At 44.7% G+C, this 19,951-nt stretch overlaps 1 protein-coding gene across 2 annotated transcripts in view; it reads left to right on the plus strand.

The window, feature by feature from the left end:
- SPAG16 (sperm associated antigen 16) overlaps window positions 1–19,951 on the plus strand; it is a 1,757,100-nt gene that overhangs the window by 1,417,540 nt on the left and 319,609 nt on the right. The window lies entirely within an intron of this gene.

The raw sequence follows: 19,951 nt of genomic DNA on the forward strand, positions 1-19,951 counted from the left end.
CGCGAAATGGCCGTTGTCCGGCTCCTCCCTCCCCTAGCATTCCTCGAATGTCCTGCATGTCCACACATTTGATGGAATTTATGTGAAATAAAGACGCACAGTTTTTCAGCCATATCGGTGAGTGCTGCATATTTTTTTTTTTCGCTTCACATTGTAATCTCTACTGGGCCTGAGACAATAGTTCAGCGTCCTCAAATCTCTAGTGAGATTCAAATTCTCACCAATACTACATACACCCTCCACCATGTCATACACCATCCAATTTCAGCCTGTTACATTGAGGTGTAATCTCTACTGGGCCTGAGATAATAGTTCAGCCTCCTAAAATCTCTAGGGAGCTTCCAATTCTCCCCAATACTATATGCACACCTTGTGCCTGGTCATACACCTGCCTATTTCAGCCTGTTAAATTGAGGTGCAATCTATAGTGGGCCTGAGATAATAGTTCAGCCTGCTAAAATCTCTAGGGAGCTTCCAATTCTCCCCAATACTATATGCACACCTTGTGCCTGGTCATACACCTGCCTATTTCAGCCTGTGAAATTGAGGTGTAATCTATAGTGGGCCTGAGATAGTAGTTCAGCATCCTAAAATCTCTAGGGAGCTTCCAATTCTCCCCAATACTATATACACACCTTGTGCCTGATCATACACCTGCCTATTTCAGCCTGTGAAATTGAGGTGTAATCGATAGTGGGCTTGAGATAATAGTTCAGCCTCCTAAAATTTCTAGGGAGCTTCCAATTCTCCCCAATGCTATATACACCTTGTACCTTGCTTTACAGTACCATATAGCTGGTGGTATTTAGGGTAAATTTTTCCAAAAATGAGGAAGTATGGTGGAAGAGGCCATGGAAGTGGGCGGGGGTTGCCAGCTGGTACTGATGGTGGTAGGGGTGGTGGTGCATCGTCCTCAAACCTCTAGTGAGATTCAAATTCTCACCAATACTACATACACCCTCCACCTTGTCATACACCATCCAATTTCAGCCTGTTACATTGAGGTGTAATCTCTACTGGGCCTGAGACAATAGTTCAGCATCCTCAAATCTCTAGTGAGATTCAAATTCTCACCAATACTATATACACCCTCCAGCTTGTCATACACCATACAATTTCAGCCTGTTACATTGAGGTGTAATCTCTACTGGGCCTGAGACAATAGTTCAGCGTCCTCAAATCCCTAGTGAGATTCAAATTCTCACCAATACTATATACACCGTCTACCTTGTTTTACAGTTCCATATAGCTGGTGGTATTTTGGGTACATTTTCTCAAAAATGAGGAAGTATTGTGAAAGAGGCCGTGGAAGTGGGCGGGGGTTGCCAGCTGGTCCTGATGGTGGTGGTGTTGGTGGTGCATCTGTTGGTAGTGGCAAAAGCACAATAGCACCTAAGGCAGCAGGTGTTGAGCCTGCGTCATCGTCTGGCTCCACAAGGCCTCAAAGGCTCCCTTTTCTGGGAGTAGGTAAACCGCTTTTAAAGCCGGAGCTTCAGGAACAAGTTTTGGCTTACATTGCTGACACAGCCTCCAGCTCTCTCGCCTCCTCTTCTGAAGTTTCAAAAAATAAAATCACTAAGTCGTCAGTGGAGGCTCCTGGTCAGGAACAACACCTTTCCTTGTGTCCTTCACCCCTACCAAAAGTGAAGGATGCGGCAGGCCACACTACAGATTACTCCATGGAGCTCTTTTCACATACCATGCCTGGGTTATCAAGTCAAATCATGAATTCCCCAGTCCAAGATGAATCTGACATGGAGTGCACTGATGCACAGCCACTGCTAGATTTTTCTGCTGGTACATTCACTCAGAGCACTACATTGTCCTCGCAGTGTACTGAGGCAGAATCAGACCCTGATGAAACTCAGGTGCCCCTTCCCGCATACTATACCACCTTACACGGTGACACAGAGGAAGGTGCACATGAAATTGAAGAGGAGGTGATGGATGACCCAGTTGTTGACCCAGATTGGCATCCATTGGGGGAAGAGGGTGCCGCTGCCAATAGCTCAGAAGAGGAGGAGGAGGATCCGCAGCAGGCAACGACATCGCAACAGCTGTTATCTGGCAGGACCGTAGCAGTCCAAAAACGGGTTACAAAAACCAAAAGAGTTGCAGGACAGCTTGGCCAGACGGTCAAATTAGCACAGCGTGCAGGGCCTCAAAATGTCTTTCATAGTAGGAAGAGTGCAGTGTGGCACTTTTTTGAACAAAATCCTAATGATCAGGCAAAAGTTATCTGTATGGCTGGTTTCACATTTGCGTTAAAACAACGCTGCACCCTGCGTCGTTAAGCCCCGCCCCGAGCCGGCTCCCTGCCCGCCCCATCCGGGATCACCGCCTACTTTCGCATTTGCACGCATGCGATCGGCGCACCCTATCTTTAGCATAGGGTGCGCAGATCATGCGCTGCCAGTGTGAAAGTAGCATGCTGCGCACTTTTGACGGTGCGCCGTGTGCGCCGAAATGCAGCATGTTGCATTTCGGCGCGCACGGCGCACCGTCAAAAGTGCGCAGCACGCTACTTTCACACTGGCAGCGCATGATCTGCGCACCCTATGCTAAAGATAGGGTGCGTCGATCGCATACGTGCAAATGCGAAAGTAGGCGGTGATCCCGGATGGGGCGGGCAGAGAGCCGGCTCGGGGCGGGGCTTAACGACGCAGGGCGCAGCGTTGTTTTAACGCAAATGTGAAACCAGCCTAAGAAGTGTGCAAAGACCTTTAGCCGAGAGAAAAATCTGAGAAATTTGAATATCAGTTGCATGCTTAGACATTTAACCACTATGCACTTGCAAGCGTGGACGAACTACCAAACCTCACGTACCACATGTGCACCTGCTCTGAATGAAGGTAGTCAGCAACGCTACATCGCTTCCCCCACTGTAAGCCGACCGGTTAGCACACCACCAGCAGCAAATGTCAAGGTGTCGTCGCAAGGGCAAATCAGTCATGGAATCACAATGTTATTGCTACAAAAGACTGAATCTAGGCCATCAGCAAGACCACCAACACCATCACCATCACCAACCCTCTCTCAGTCCACCATGTCCACCGCTAGTTCCACCATATGCAGCTCTCAAGTCCAGCTCACCCTACCAGAGACTCTGAGTAGGACAAGAAAGTACTGATCGTCTCATCCGCGTACACTGGCTTTGAACGCCCACATTGCCAAACTAATCCCGTTAGAGATGATGCCCTACCGGTTGGTCGAAAGCAAAGCTTTCCGTGAGCTCATGGCCTATGCAGTACCACGCTATGACCTAACCAGTCGGCACTTCTTTTCGCGAAAAGCCATCCCAGCCCTCCACGTGCATGTGAAAGACCGCATTGTCCATGCACTCAAGCAATCAGTGAGTGGAAAGGTGCACCTCACAACAGATGCATGGTCCAGAAGGAATGGCCAGGACCGTTACGTGTCCATCATTGCACACTGGGTTAATGTGGTGGATGCAAGGTCCACAAGGGACAGCGGCAGTGGGACAGTGCTGCCTAGCCCACGGTATAGGAAACAGTTGGCTGTAGGTGTTCGACCCTCCTCCTCCAGAAGCGAAAGCTCGTCCACAGAGGACAGTCGCACGAGCACTCCATCCACAGCTGCCAGTGCTGCACACGAGGTGTCCCACTATCGAACAGTTAGTAGTAAGCGTCAGTAGGCTGTGTTGAAGATCATGTGTTTGGGCGACAACAGACACACCGCGGAGGTACTGGCCAACTGCTTGCAATGATAAACTGAGACATGGCTGGGCAGTCTACATCTTGAGGCAGGCAAGGTAGTTAGTGATAATGGCCGGAATTTTGTGGCAGCCATAGCCCTTTCAAAACTCAGACACATACCTTGCCTGGCTCACACCTTGAACCTGGTGGTGCAGTGCTTCCTCAGTAATTATCCGGAGTTAACAGCCCTGCTCCATAAGGTGCGAAGACTGTGCTCGCACATCCGCCGGTCGCCCGTACACTCCAGTCGTATGCAGAAGCTGCAGCGATTGCTCCACCTTCCCAAGCACCGCCTAATTATCGACGTTGCAGCAAGGCGGAACTCCACCCTGCACATGGTTCAGAGGCTGTGCGAACAGAGGCAGGCTGTAATTCATTTGTGGGAGGATACACGGTCAGGCAGTTTGCAAGCAGACATGGAGTTGTCTGGTGTGCAGTGGTCGAAGCTGAAAGACCTCTGTAAAGTCCTTCAGTGTTTTGAGGAATGCACACGGCAGGTAAGCGCAGACGATGCCATCATAAGCATGGGCATCCCACTTCTGCGTCTGCTCATGCAAACTTTGACGCACATTAAGGAACAGGCGTCTGCAGCCGAGGAGAAAGAGGAGGAGGGAAGCCTTGATGACAGTCAGCCATTGTCTGCTCAGGGAAGTCTCGTGGACGAGGTGGAGGAAGAAGAGGATGTTGGGGATGATTATTTAAGGGAGTAGGATGCTTTTCAGGGGCAAGACAAAATGTTGGTGTGGCAAGGTCAGGTACAGGGTTTGTGCGTGACTGGAGGGATGTTGATTTGCCAGAAAGTGCTCCTCCACCCAGCACTCGCAGTGCATCATTGACACCTGGAACATTGGCCTACATGTGTGATTATGCCTTGCAGATCCTAAAAAGGGACCCCCACATTGCCAAAATGATGAACGATGATGACTACTGGTTGGCCAGCATCCTGGATCCACGCTATAACGGCAAATTCCAGAACATCATGCCACAGGAGAACCTAGAACTAATATTGTCTAATAAACAAGCAACTCTGGTAAACCGTTTGTTTGAGGCTTTCCCAGCACACAGTGGCGGTGATGTTTCTCCCACGAGATGTAGGGGGCAACATGGAAGAGGTGTTCGTGGTGCACACAGCCGAAGTGGCGTTGGACACAGGGGTTTCATGACCATGTTGTGGACTGATTTTTCAAGTACCGCTCACACGACTGGTAATACTGCATCGATTGAAAGTGACAGGAGACAGCAGTTGTCAACTATGGTAACAAACTACTTCTCCCATATCGATGTTCTCCCTCAAAAGTCATTCCCCTTTGACTATTGGGCCAGTAAACTTGACACCTGGCCTGAATTGGCACAATATGCCTTACATGAGCTCGCTTGCCCTGCTGCTAGTGTGTTATCTGAACAAGTCTTCAGTGCTGCTGGATCAATCCTGACAGAAAAAAGGACCCGTCTGTCGATCCAAAATGTTGATGCTCTAACCTTCATTAAAATGAACCATGCATGGGTTTCAAAGGATTTTGTCCCACCCTCCCCTGCTGACACGTAGGTTGCCAGGAAAATGGCTTGCTTTTGTCCTCCTCTTCCGCGGACTTCTCCAATTACTCCATTTGCAGCTGCTGAATGTCCAACATCAACATATGCCATTTTTCCACCTCCCTAACTGTGCTGCCTCCCCCAAGGCCGGAGTCACCACCTGGCGCACGCACCCGTGTAAGTGCCGTTGCCCTGGACAGGTGGGTGGGCCCACTCTTGGGCAACGGCACTGGCACAGGGTCCCTCATAGTGCAATCAAGTGTCTCTGATGGTGGGGGTGCACACCCACCGTCAGACACACCGGCGCACTATGAGGGGCCCTGTGCCAGTACCGCCAGCCATGAATGGGCCCCCTCTGCTTGCTCAGGGCACCAGCACTTGCAATACTTACCTCTTCCTACTCCACCACTGTGTAGTCTGGCCTGTTAAATACTTCACTGGGACTGCCAATACAAATTTGGTGAAATGATAGATGATGGTTAAGACGTAGCTATGCCCTGTCCTGCTGGGCTCTATCTTCAGATGATCAATGGCTTCCATTTGTTATGGACGTCGACTCACAATGAGATGCAGTGGTGGTTTATCATCAGCTTTCACGGTTTTCCGACTCACAGAAGTGTGACATTCCTGCACACATTTTTAAATGTGTCCTCTCATGCCAATCCAATAGAATCGCCTACGGCCTATGGCTTCTGTCTTTTGCACTCCAAAGTTACCTGACAGATCATGATAGGCAGTGAGGACAATGTCTACATCTCTCCCTGTGATCACAATTTGATGAAGATGAGTAACGGTGATGGGTTCCACGGTACTGCAATATAGCAAACCTTTCTTCACAAGAACTGTTTTTGCTGTCTCCACAGACAAAGTAATTGAGGGTCAGCATCGCCTCTGAGAATTCTCCCCTGAGTTTTTCCCGTGATTAGTAATTCCAAAATTTCTGCAATCACTCGACTTTCCGTCTGTACTTGTATCCATCTTGTTTCCTCTTGCGGAGAGTCTGGACTGTCTTACTGAGACTGAAATATATATGAAGATTGAAAAATACCCCAACAGTGTATACTGGTGTACGCTTCGAATACATAACCCTTTTTCTACTTTTTAGATTCTTGTCTAATCCATACTGAGGTTGTGAGTGTCTTTGTTGGACTCCGGAAATATACAAGCAGATTTTTAATGTTTAAGCTATGCTATATATACCTGTTATCCGGTGATACTGTACCCTTTCTCAACTTTCTACAATCTTGTTGAATCCATACTGGGCCTGAGAACGTCTGAGTCTGCCTCCTGATTAGAGATGAGCGGTGTTCGAGTCGACCTGTTCGCCAAGTTTAAATTCCAGCTGTTTTGGGCGGTGTTCGAGCCATTCGTCGAACACTTTGCTTAAAATTCGGCTGTTCGAGGTTCCGTTCGAGAATGATTCGTTCACCAAAAGCGTAACTTCATTTTCTCATCAATAATGGTTTTCAATGTTAATAGCCTGTTTCATGGCATAGTAGCAGTGAGTGGTATCAAGCGGTGTAGTGCACCTGTCAAGGAGCTACACCGTTTGTGTTTCTAATAATTTTTACCGTATCTTGTCCAGAAAATCCTTTAGGGCCTTGTAGCACTGTCTGCTACTCAGCAGAGGAGCCCACCAGTGAACCTAGCTATGCCGCCTGTTTATGAAAGAACCAGTTTTTGACTGCATTTAGCACAGTTAATACTTTGGGCCTAGCAACTGTGTCTGCTACTCATCAGAGGAGCCCACCCGTGAACCAAGCTGTGCCGCCTGTTTATGTAAGAACCATTTTTTAACTCCATTTAGCCCAGTGAATACTTTGGGACTAGTACCGATGTCTACTGCTCAGCAGATGAGCCCACCTGTGAACCTAGCTATGCCGCCTGTTTATGTAAGCACTCTCTGCTACTCAGCAGAGTTGCCCACCCGTGAACCAAGCTATGCCGCCTGTTTATGTAAGAACTGCGTGCTACTCAGCATAAGGAGCCCAGCTGTTAAGCAAGCTACAGCACCTGTGGTTGGACACTTAATTTTTCCATTCTTTCTGGAATGCCGGTTAGGCCTAATTTCAGAATTCCGGTTGACCTGCACTTACTGGGAAATCCTCGTTCGCGGGGAAGAATTGAAATCCCAGATCCCCATCACTAACAGTGTTCATCGGGTTATCTGCACCTGTAAGCGACACACGCTGGTCCTTTCAGTGTAGTGCGCATGCAGCCCCGGACATGTAAGGGCATGACAGACCTGTTATTGCTTGATCTCGCGTGCCAGAGCCTCGCGTGTCCCTCTAGTAAGCTTGACGCATATCGCAGGGGCATGCCGGAGTCTCGTTCGTTAACGAAATTAAGCTGACAAGTCGCTAGCACAACTAAAAACTGACATCCACCACCACCCACTGAATCGACAAAGCTTGCAATCTGTCCATCTTTTCTGTAGCTGGCATGGTTGAGGTTTCCAGGGTGGAGTCGAATTAAGACGCAGGCTCCACTCCTGGTGGTGCCCTTCTGGACATTCCTTTAAGGTTCAGCTTTGCAACCATACTGCCCCCGGAAACCAAACACTTTGCCTTCATGGACGCTGTTCGGAGGTTCGTGGGAATAGCGCCGCCCGATTGGCAGTTGGCATAATTTATGGTGGGAAGTCTGACGGTATATGATCGTCTTCGATTTCAGAATTTTATTTTTTTTTTGTATTTTACATTTTTATTCCAGCCTTTCTTGACTTCATAAGGGCATGACATGCCTATATCTGTGTCTCCTCCTCCTTTTACTCCTCCACCTCTTTTCTATATGTAGTTGCCCTTTTCCATATGTTATTTTTGTATTCTGAGCATTTTGTCTGCTTTGGGACACCTTTTAAGGTGTTTTGTAATTGTTTTCTATGTGTTAGTATGTGTTTGTGTTTGCCTGCCATTGTTTTCAATGGTGTTCGTCGATCGTTCGACGAACATTCGACGAACTTGCATCCTGTTCGACGAACCAAAACGAACTCGAACACTAGCGGGGTGGCTCAACACTACTCTTGATATATAGACGTACATTTTTAATGTTTAAACTATGCTATATATACCTGGTATCTGGTGATGCTGTACCCTTTCTGCCAGGATGTCCTCCTCCACCCACCACTCTAAGTGTATCATTGACACCTGGAACATTGTCCCACATGTGTGATTATTTCTTGTGGATCTTCTTGTTATATTGTGGTGTGATCCATCCTGAGCGTGTGACAGTCTGTGGGTTAGTCCTGCAATTTAAATGTACATTTAAAAATTACCCCAACACTAGTGTATACAGCTCTACGCTTGTGATACATTACCCATTTCCTGCTTTTTATATTCTGGTCTAATCCAAACTGACCAATTGAGAGTTATTTTCTGACTGTTGCAATAAATACTGAGATTGACAACAATGACCCCTACACTGTGTACAGCTGTACTCTTCAGATCCATTACCGTTTTATGGCTTTTTATATTGTATTGTAATCCATACTGAGTCTGAGAGCGTCTGTGTCTGCCTCCTGAAATATCTACGGAGATTTAGAATGTTTAAACTATACTATATATACCTGCTATCTGATGATACTGTACACTATTTCTACTTTTTAGAGTCTTGTCTAATCCATACTGAGTCTGTGAGTGTCTCTGTGTGACTGATGGAATATATAGGGAGATTGACAATTATCCTTTGACTGTATAGAGCTGTTCGCTTCTGATACAATACCATATATCTGATGTTATTTTGGGTACATTTTCTCCAAAATGTTGAAGTATGGTGGAAGACACAGCGGACGTGGGTGTGGGGGGCTAGCTGGTGCTCATGGTGGTGGTGCATCTTCTGGTAGTGGCAAAGGCACAATAGCAGCTAAGGCAGGAGGTGTTGAGCCTGCATCATGGTCTGGCTCCGGAACGCCTGGAAGGCTACCTTTTCTGGGAGTAGGTTAACCGCTTTTAAAGCCGGAGCATCAGAAACTGGTTTTGGCTTACATTGCTGAAACAGACTCCAGCAAATATGCCCTACTCTTCAGAAGTTTCAAAAAATGCAAGCACTGAGTCGTCAAGTGCTGGCTCCTGGTCAGGAAGAACCCCTTTCCTTGTGTCCTTCATCCCCACCAAAAGTGAATGATGCAGCAGACCACACTTCACACTAGTCCATGTAGCTCTTTCTATCATACCATACCTAGGTTATCAAGTCAAATCATGAATTCCCCAGTCCAAGATGAATCTGACATGGAGTGTGGGTGGCCAGCCAGGGCAGTGGGGTTAATCGGTACCAGGCCGATGTCTCAGAGGGATGTGTCACGTTGGTGGTGATGACCCTTTCCGTGACCCTGGGCGTCCATGCAAAGGGGTGAATAACGTTTATAGGTGAATGATACGTGACGCCACCTGTGGTTTCTGATCAGATTAACCCGCGCTGCAGTGTCGCTTCTCTAGGACAGATGTTGTGGTGCAGCTAAGATGTAGAAGCCCTGCACAGGTAGGGCCGTAGTCGCAGGGCAGATGAAAGAGTTGGTAGATGGTGTGCAGTGCAGGATGTAGCAGAGCCGTGCCCAAGGCGCAGGAGAAAGATGACAGACACAGTCGTGCAGTTCCTTTACCTGTACTTGGTAAGTGCCGTACAGGACCCAGAGTACAGATGGAGGAGGAGTTGGTCAGCCTGGAAGCCAATTTCGAATTCTCTCTCTGCAGATAGGTAGTGTCGCCTCCGTTCTAGCGCTTATCTGAGGTACTCGCAGTACTGAGTTCACTGAAGTTCCCCCTGTTGACTCTCTTTTGGAACTTTCTCGTATGGCAGGCAGCCATAGCCTTTTCCTTCTGGCTCACACACGTCGCTGCTGAGGCCTCCGAGCCTTAGTTGGGAACAGAGCATTTACAGCTGCTTCTTCCTCCGGTATCTGCTGCAGGACCGTCAGTGTCCCTACAAACTCAGAGACCGGAATCCGGACCATGCGCTCCAGCTAGGAGTGAGCCTTTACTCTGCTCATCCTCCAGCTCCCCTTCTCATGTCCACACACTTCTCCTTCCCTTCACAGACTGCCCTAACTTACCTCCTCCCAACCACAGAGAGCAGCTCCTCAGCAGTCAGGTTCAGAGGTCTCCCTGCTGGCCTGGAGTGGGAACTGTGTTGTGTGTTGGTTTAACTGCTAGAGAGATCCTTCATTGCTTCCAAGCATGACATCACACTCCCTAGGAGGAAGGTAATGCTACTGTGGTGACCGTACTCCTGGGGGCGCCACAAGTGCACTGATGCCCAGCCACTGCTAGATGATTCTGCTGGTACTTTGACCCAGACCACAACATTCCCCTCGCACTCTACACAGCCAGAATCTGACCCTGATGAAACTCAGGTTCCCCTTCCCGCATACTATACCACCTTACACGGTGACAAAGAGGAAGGTGCAGATGAAGGTGGAGGGGGGCATACTCATGGGCGATAGCACTGGCACAGGGCCCCTCATAGTACACAAAAGTGTCTCTGCCGGTGGGAGGGCCCTCCACCCGCCGTCAGACACACCGCCATACTATGAGGGGCCCTGTGCCAGTGCTTTCGCCAATGAGTGGGCCCCCCCTGCTTGCTCAGGATCACAGCATTTGCAAAGTTGAAATACTTACCTCTCCCTGCTCCACCGCCGTGACGTCTTCCGCATTTCCTGACAGTGACATTCTGGTCAGAGAGCGCGGTGACATCACGTCTGTACGCCCTCTGTCTAAACAGTCCAAGTGCAGTGAGATGGAAGATGGGGACGACGAGGAGTCCAGACTAGTACAGGTATTCCCTTAGCGAGGAGACTTAGTTAATTGTTTTCAATGTTGGGACAGCAATTTTTGGGGAGCACTATACTCTGGAGAATGATATATGAGGCCCCCCATACACTGGAGCATTCCAAAGGTGGACATCAGACACTGGAGCAGCATTTACAGGGCCCATTATACACTGGAGCATTAGAAATGGGGCCCATTATATATGGAGCAATACTTGGGCCCATAAGACAGTGGAGCTTCATCCATGGGGACCAACATATAATGTAGCATTATGTGGAGCTCATCATATACTGTATGGAGCATTATATGGGACCAATGATTCTGTATAGTGAAATATACGGGCCTCATTACTCTGTATAGCACAGTATGCGGTGGCCATAATACTGTATGGAGTAATATAATGTCCGTTTTTGGAGTTTTTGGAGAATTTAAAATGGATATTAGTCATGAGATGTAAGAAGTGAAGTATTTTTCATTGTACTATACCGCTATATCTCTGCCGTATCAGAGGATCATGAATTGTGGCATGTGTTAAAGGAGCCCAGTGACACTCTTTGGCCCAGGGCCCACGAAAATCTGGAGCCAGTCCTAACCCCCCACACCTTTAGCCAAATAACCCCCAGTTTTCAATGCCTAACTATTATTATAAAGTAAATTAAGGTTGACAAGCTTAAGTAATAAGAATTGATGTTTTTGGCATTAAAATGGGCACTGTAGGTGTGTTTCCTGTCCTCCACTCACGGCCGACCTTGGTTCCCCATTGACTTGCACTGGGTTTCGTGTTTCAGTCGGCCTTCGACTTTTCACGATAATCGGCCGATTGCGTTCGACCCGACTTTTGAGAAAGTCGAAACCCGACTCGACCCGAAAAAAGGCAAAGTCGCTCATCTCTACTCCTGACGCATGCTCACTGCAGGACTCTGATCTGCCCTCAACAGGGTAGAGCAGTGCGCCTGCGCCGGAGCCACTACAGGAAGGGAAGAAGAGGACGTCATCGCATGAAGATGAGAGGAGCCAGACCGGACCGCGACACCCATCAGACCGGACCCCCTCCGGTGAGTATAATCTAACGTGTTTTTCTTATTTTTCAGGTTTCATCGGGGGCTTATCTACAGCATTACAGAATGCTGTAGATAAGCCCCTGATGTTAATGCCGGCAGCTGATAGGCCAAAAAAACGGTGACAGATTCTCTTTAAACGCACCGATCGTAGGCTTTGCTTCAGGGTGTCAGCTCTCGTATAAAGCTGACACCCGCGTTTGATTGTGGTGGTGCTCAGCGTGAGCCCATACGATCGTCACGCAGTAGATATATGGCGGTTTGTGGGAACGCATCTCCCACAGCCTCATATATACAGTATATACGGCACTTGTTGTGAAGGTGTTAAAGGGTTTATCCAGGACTATATTAATTTTTTATTGTAGGCCTAAAAACTAACAAGCAGGTAGTTACAAATTACCTGCCTGCTGTGCCAAGTGCAGATCTTTTTCGGCACAGAGCGGTCATTGACTGCCAGCAATTTTGCAGCTTCTGTTGATGTCACATCAACAGAGCAGCGGCTCCTCTTCTGCTCTGCTCTGTTAACAGGGCGTCACTACTGATGTCATGCTGATTGACAGTCAGCTCCCCCTGTATACTTACAGGGAGGTAGCTGTCAATAAGCATGACATCAGCAGTCACACCATGTCAACAGAGCTGCCCAGGTGAAGAGGAAATGGTCTGTTAATGTGGGGCGGCTGAGTTACCTGCAGGAGTAGTTAGTGACCACTCAGAGTCGGCGCCGGGAGGAATAGACAGGAAGTAACTCATTAGTTAGCCACTACCTGCCTGTTAGTTTTTTGGCTTCATAGTAAAAAAAAAACATATTTAGTCCTGGATAACGCCTTTAACTTGAAGCTACTAAACCCAAATGCATAATGTACAACAAGGCCCCTCACATGCAACATGCCATTTAAATTACTGGTAGCTTTTTAAATAGCACAGACGACCCCCATAGTTACACTACTGTGGGGTCTCCATCAATAGACGTAAAAAAATAAATAAATGCTAATGCTTTTTTTCAGGAGTAAAGAAGCATTAAAGAGAGAATAGATGTTTAGGAAAAAAGGCATGTATATAGTACTATCTATATACTGAAACAAGCACATATTTAGAATGAACAGCTCGGGGAAGGCAGAGCAAGCACTGAAAATTATTACAGATTTATGGACCTGAATTTTGCAATAAACTAAAGTTAAAATTATGTTTATATTTTATTCATTTATTTTTGCCATTTGGTGAATATTTTATACTGATATTTCTCTCAGCTAATGGAAAATATAAGTGTGAGGGAATTTACAATGAGCGTGCTCTCTAATGATGCTTTATTTATTTGGGGTCTTCTAGATAACGAATCGAGGGGAAATGGAAAGCTTTTGATAGAATGTCGTGGGCATGATGTGCTATCGGTCAACATGTCCAATTGCAATCAATTATATGAAAATATTTTAGTAAGCCATGCGTAACCAATAAATGTCTCTGTGTAGCAAAGCCTCGGCCATATTGGAAAAGCTCATTTGTTCCATCAGAAAAATCTAACGCACATGGATTTTGTCTTGAATCTTCCAAATGGCTATTTATATTGTTGACACCAGTGACAAACCTGTTCTGGACTACAATAACATCTGTCTTTGTTATTATGTGGCTTATAACACAAGTGGCCATGGCAGGCTGCTTTTCATTAGGCTACTAATATGTTAGTGTCATAATGTTTAGCTTCCGACATAATCGACTGCGCCGCTCTTCGCCATTCCTGCTTTACATTTTAATCTCATCTGAAATAGTTAGCCTGCTAGCTAGAGCACAGTGTGAATGAATTAGCACCAAGGGATTGATACGTAATTAATATTTTTCTCTAAGATAAGATTTGAGAGAACCCGTCCCCCATGGAAAGGGTGATATGTCTAACACAGCCAATAAGATAATTGTGTTTAGTCTCAAATTGTGATTCTTCCACATATGCAGAGCCTCCTTTACTTACATTGCAAACTGCGTCATCATCATTAAAGATGTTGTCGATTTCTGAAGTAGTGACAAAACAAAAACAATGTTCACCATCTGGAACGGTGCACATTTCCCAACAGTCTTATGGCATTAATATCTGGCAATGGTGTCACATCAGTGATTCATTCAATCAGTGGCCGGTGATCAATTGGAGCGTTCATGTTTCCTCAGAGAACAAGAAACAATGTACATAAATATATATATATATATATATATATATATATATACACACACACACAGGTGTTAATTTATTTCAGTTCTTCAATACAAAAAGTGAAACTCATATATTATATAGAGTCATTACAAACAGAGTGATCTATTTCACATGTTTACTTCTGTTAATGATGATTATGGCTTGCAGCAGCAATATATGGGGGCATAATCTATGGGGCATTTTATGGGGGCAGCATATGGTGGCATATTCAATGGAGCATCTTATGAGGGCAGCATATGGGGGTATATTCAATGGAGCATCTTATAGGGGCAGCATATGGGGGTATATTCAATGGAGCAACTTATGGGGGTATATTCAATGGAGCACCTTATAGGGGCAGCATATGGGGGCATTTTCAATGGAACATCTTATGGGGCAGCATATGGAGGTATATTCAATGGAGCATCTTATGGAGGCAGCATATGGTTGAATATTCAATGGAGCATCTTATGGAGGCAGCATAGAGGGGCATATTCAATGGAGCATCTTATGGGGGCAGCATATGGGGGAATATTCTATGGAGCATGTTATGGGGCAGCATATGGGGCATAATCTATGGAGCATCTTATGGGGCCTATTCTATGGAGCATCTTATGGGGCAGCATATGGGACATAATCTATGGTGCATCTTATGGGGCCTATTCTATGGAGCATCTTATGGGGCAGCATATGGGACATAATCTATGGAGCATCTTATGGGGCCTATTCTATGGAGCATCATATGGGGCCTAATCTATGGAGCATCTTATGGGGCCTATTCTATGGAGCATCTTATGGGGCAGCATATGGGGGCATAATATATGGAGCATCTTATGGGGCCTATTCTATGGAGCATCTTATGGGGCAGCATATGGGGCATAATTTATGGAACATCTTATGGCACCATAACCTTTTTGGAGCAGCATATGGGGCATATTATTCCATGGAGCATCTTATGAGGCCATTATTAACCTTTGTGCAGCATTATATGTGGTGTATTTTGTATGGAGCATCTTATGGGGCCATCATGAACTGTATGGAGCATTATATGGGGCTCCTGATTCAATATGGATATTCAAAAACATTTAACATCTGGTCTCAATTAATTTTACTTTTATTGGTGTCTATTTTTATTTTTGAAATTTACCAGTAGCTGCTGCATTTTCCATCCTAGGCTTATATGCGACTCAATAAGTTTTCCCAGTTTTTTGTCGCAAAATGAAGAGGGTCGGCTTATACACGGGACGGCTTATACACGAGTATATACGAAAATTTCCAAATGTATCCTATGTTTGGGAATTAAGGCCAAGATATTGTCATCAACTATTTATATGATCAAACAAATATAACAGATGGAAGTGCTAATACAGTGGTAATCCTATGATCAACTACATTTATATCCACAAGTTTGAATACACTTTAGGCTGCATTCACACATCTATTGTCCATTTTTTTTTCTTGGACAGCACATGGACCCATAGAGTATTATTGATCCACACATAGACACCAGTTTTAAAAAAAAAACGGATTCTTGTCTTCGGTCCATGAGACTTAGGGCACATCATACTCTCATCCTTTTTGTGCATCAGACTTGTCCGTTAAAATCTGATGGAGATTCATGTCAAATAAATGAAACACGGAAAACAAACTTTGTACTTCTTTGCTTGATCCATGATCATTCATTTTTAAATAATCCATTGTCAATGGAAGCAAAAAATCAGTGAGTGAAATAAAGGATGAGAAAAAAAGCAGAATCAACAAGGATGACACCTCAGAAAGAAATTGGTTATTTCTCTCGAAAGGTAACTCATATAGACATGGAGTTCTGTTGGATGCTATATTATGGAGATCTCCTCCTCTAGCACAGCTTTGTAATTACTGACCATGAATCTATAGTAATAAGTAGTAATATAGTATAGTAATAATCTTAAATCAGTCCTGAGACTTGTCCTCCTGTCAATGTGGTAAAAATTCTCTTCTGCTTCATATCTTCAGTTTGTGCTCATAAATCCTCTGAGCCAAATAGTTTTGTTTCAAGGTAGAGGTAGAAAAACATTTTAAAATTAAGGTTTCTGCCTGGGTCTACTTTTACTAATCCAGTATAGTAAATAATTGTATTTACTGCGATTTTCTGCTCTACACAAATCACTATATTTACAATCAGGTCCAATTAATAGGTGAGAGCAGACCTGGGAACTCAAACTCTTATGCCTCCTCTCCGAGTCTTTGACAGCAAAAAACAGGTACAGTTTATTTAATAGGAGAAAGCAGAAGGGCTGTCATGATGCACAGAAGGCTTTTCTTTGAATTTGTGCCTTTATTTGTTTTGTGGAGAGCATCTGAAAGAACTCTGATTTCTATGGTCTCTGAGTCCTAAATTGTAAACTGTTCTTCCGGATTTTAGCATTCCCGATTCATCAAGACCAGCGTTGTTTCTCTGGTGGTGAGGAGATGCGCAGGAGTCAGACCCTCCTGATTCATGATGAAACGTACGCCTCTTCTTGAATCAGAAGCGGCGGACGACTGGCATGGACCTCTGTGTGTCCCTCACCACAAATCCTACTCCAGCCTCTGCTGGGGTAAGATTTGTGGTGTAACATATGCTGTAGCTTGTCATTAATTTAACGAGCAGCGGTCACCATGTTCCAGTCCCACACCAGCTTCACCCACTTTGTTGGAGCTGGGTGAAAATGGTGTGAGAGCACCAAAAGTCATATAATTTTAGCGCAGCCTCCAGTTACACCAAAACGATGTGACTTTTCAAAGCTTTTTACTCCATAATACTGGCGTAAAAGCTTTGAGGAGTTGGGCCCATAGTCTGTACGAAAGCCCACAGATCATTCATCATATTACATAAATTTGACTTGGTTTTTTTTCCACCCAGAGTCTAATAATTTTACATATCAGATTCAGGCTCTGCATTTTCTGCAATGATTGTCTGATGGTAGCTATTTTTTGATGTTATAAGTTATTATGCAAGGTGGGTCATTTATATGGATACATCTAAATAAAATAGGAATGGTTGGTGATATCAAGTTCCTGTTTGTGGCACATTAGTATATGGGAGGGGGAAACTTTTCAAGATGGGTGGTGACCATGGCGGACATTTCGAAGTCGGCCATTTTGCATCCAACTTTATTTTTTTCAGTGGGAAGAGGGTCATGTGACACATTAAACTTATTGAGAATTTCACAAGAAAAACAATGGTGTGCTTGGTTTTAACATAGTTTTAATCTTTCATGAGTTATTTACAAGTTTATGACTACTTATAAAATGTGTTCAAAGTGCTGCCCATTGTGTTGGATTGTCAATGCAACTCTCTTCTCCCACTCTTGACACACTGATAGCAACACCACAAAAGAAATGCTACTACAGGCTTCCAGTATCTGTTGTTTCAGATGCTGCACATCTCGTATCTTCACAGCATAGACAATTGCCTTCAGATGACCCCAAAGATAAAAGTCTAAGGTTGTCAGATCAGGAGACCTTGGTGGCCATTCAACTGGCCCACGACGACCAATCCACTTTCCAGGAAGCTGTTCATGTTGGAATGCTCGGACCTGACAACCATAATTGATGGTATGGTGTGGTATATGGGGTACAAAGATAGTGGGGCCATTCTTCATCACTGGAAACCTCAATGCCACTGGATATCGGAAATTGCTACATGAAGTGTTGCCCTCTTTATGCACTGAAGATGGCACATTCCCTGAGTTTTTCCAGCAAGATGGTGCACCACCACATTATGGGTGTCTGGTGCGAGCATTCCTACATGGAATCTGACCCACTTAGACTAGCATTTCTTCTGCGGTATTGCTATCAGTGTGTCAAGACTGGGAGAAGAGGGTTGTATTGACAATCCAACACAATGGGCAGCACTGTGAATACATTTTATAAGTGGTCATAAACTTGTAAATAACTCATGAAAGAATAAAGTGACATTAAAACCAAGTATGCCATTGTTTTTCTTGTGAAATTCTCAATAAGTTTGAGGTATCACATGACCATCTTGCCATTGAAAAAATAAAGTTGGATCCAAAATGGCCGACTTCAAAATGGCCACCATGGTCACCACCCATCTTGAAAAGTTTCCCCCTCCCATATACTAATGCGCCACAAGCAGGAAGTTGATATCACCAACCATTCCCATTATATTTAGGTGTATCCATATAAATGGCCCACCCTGTACTTGCATAGACACATCCACATTTAGAGAACTGTAAGATATTTTTCAGTAATTTCATTGCCTATACAGTCCAGAGTAGAATATTTGGCTAACACATCCATAGTTCTTTATTGGTCTGTAGGGAATGCTTTATTATTTGTAGCAATACAGTAAATGTATACTTCGCAAAATGTGCTCAAGAATGATGGTTAGTACTTTTTGGCTACTAGTTCCATATGTGGGAGATCAGTGCTGCGTCATTTCCATTATTTGTCATTGCACTATTTTCACAAGTGATTCATCCTGAAAGCAAAATGAAATCCTTAGGAATAAAGGTTCATTATCTTCGTACTCAACCATAAAGCAAATGGCCTCTAGTTCCAAATCTCTTCAGAGCTGCTGACAGAGTCACACATGAGTGCTTTTCAAACATGACTATATTCTTTGTATTTTTCTCACTTATTCTATACTTTATGTAGGACAGAACATTAGTAAAAAGAGCATTTTAAAGTTTTGTAAAGCTAGTATAGTCGTTCGGTAATACACTTAGTGCTGTGTGACATTGGAGGAGCTTAATGGAAGCTTTGCCCTAGAACAGGTATTGCAGTTCTTAGCAGCCACTCATGAATTGAGAGCATAAATTCAGTGCCCAGCATTCCTTATTACTCTGCTTAAATATTTAAAGCTTTTCAATGCAAATCTTTTTCATCTCACATTTTCTCTATGAGCACATTATTCAGAGGTAGACCAGTGGTTAGAATTTAGAATAAAGATACCGGCACATGCTTATTCTCACATGTACCAACGATTACGAAAATGTCAAAATGCTACTTAATGTCTGCCTATAACTGTGGTATCATAGAGTACAATGTATGTTATGTATGACAATTGTGAGTCTAACAAAAGGACAGCTTCAGTATACATCACAAATCATAGCTGTATATAATAAGAGTTCCCTGAACATCGGTCTGCGTGAACAGGCTATCAATCTCCTGACGAACCAGTAATATTCTTTTTCATCAGGCGAGCAGATATTTAGCTTGCTTAAAATTCATTGTTCTCTACAGCACGTCAACATGAGAGAACAGGTCGTGCTGCTGAGAACGTCATGTTCTATGTGCACTGAATGATTGTGTTTAGGAATGTTCTGTGCGTATGGAAGTGCCATCGGCTTCCCTTAACAGTGTAGCAGAGTGTATCTTTTGAGAATCCATGGATACACAGGGGAACTCCACTGAGCAAGTTACCTTGAGTAAACAGCATTTACTTCTAATGGGTAAACATAAGATAAGAATTCAAAAGCACACAGCCCATGCTGCTGGTGTAATACAGTCAAAAGTGAAAGTAAAAGTAACATCAACAATAGAGAACTTCCCTCCCTACAATATGGCAAACATTTGACTTCACACTATTGCCATCTGCTGTCAGGCTAGTGTAAAGTTCTCCTTTACATAAACAATAAGTCCATTTCTGTTGCATATGCCAACACCCTTTCTCAACAGTAAGGACTTATTCAGTCAAACCCAACTTTTTTATTAGTC

The sequence above is a fragment of the Dendrobates tinctorius genome, unplaced genomic scaffold, assembly GCF_039654945.1.
Source record: "Dendrobates tinctorius isolate UK_male_01 unplaced genomic scaffold, ASM3965494v1 ptg000199l, whole genome shotgun sequence".
NCBI lineage: Eukaryota > Metazoa > Chordata > Amphibia > Anura > Dendrobatidae > Dendrobates > Dendrobates tinctorius.